This window comes from Dacryopinax primogenitus (assembly GCF_000292625.1).
Source record: "Dacryopinax primogenitus strain DJM-731 SS1 chromosome Unknown DACRYscaffold_11, whole genome shotgun sequence".
In the NCBI taxonomy this organism is placed as follows: domain Eukaryota; kingdom Fungi; phylum Basidiomycota; class Dacrymycetes; order Dacrymycetales; family Dacrymycetaceae; genus Dacryopinax; species Dacryopinax primogenitus.
Window position 1 is genome coordinate 327,596 of NW_024467208.1, and position 721 is coordinate 328,316.

Consider the following 721-nt stretch of genomic DNA (forward strand, 5'->3'; position numbering starts at 1 on the left):
CCCCCCCCCCCTACTGAAGAAGCTCATCACTTGTTGATGAGACATTTCTTGCTGTGCAGTCAACTGGTTGATGATCTTCATCAAAAGACTACTGTCCTCAACATCTCAGGATGGAGCAGGAGCAAGTGCAAATTTCTCTTTGTTCTTCTCCATTGCATAAACCAGTGCAGATAAACCAGCATGGACATGCAAAGTCAATTGCGTGATATAATCAGTAATGTAGAATAGTGCTGATTTTGTGCCTTCTCCTGAACCAATATATTGGATATCCATATTGCAACTGAGAAGATACATCATCACATCATTAAACTCATTGATATGAGGATGTAAATGATGTAGTTGTTGTCAGGGCACCAGCTCATTGCTTGGTCAAGAGACATGACTAAGCCTTTATGACATGGAAGTAGCTGGTATACCTTGGCATGTGCTGGAACCTGCTGGAAGGATTGGATAGTCAGGTGACCTGCTGTGCATGGCTGTGCATGACCTCATATGACCTCATCCTTGGTCATATGACCTGATCACCTGACTAGGCTGAGTAAGCAAGATGTTCTAGCAGGTTCCACCACAGAGGTATAAATATAAGGCCTACTCTGCCTGGGACTGTCTCTTCAGACTTGGTCTCTTAGGATCATCCACAGATACCTATACTGTAGATAGGTCTTAGTCATCAGGTCTACTCCACTTCCTTGTTGCCTGCTTAGACTCTTGGCACTCTTAG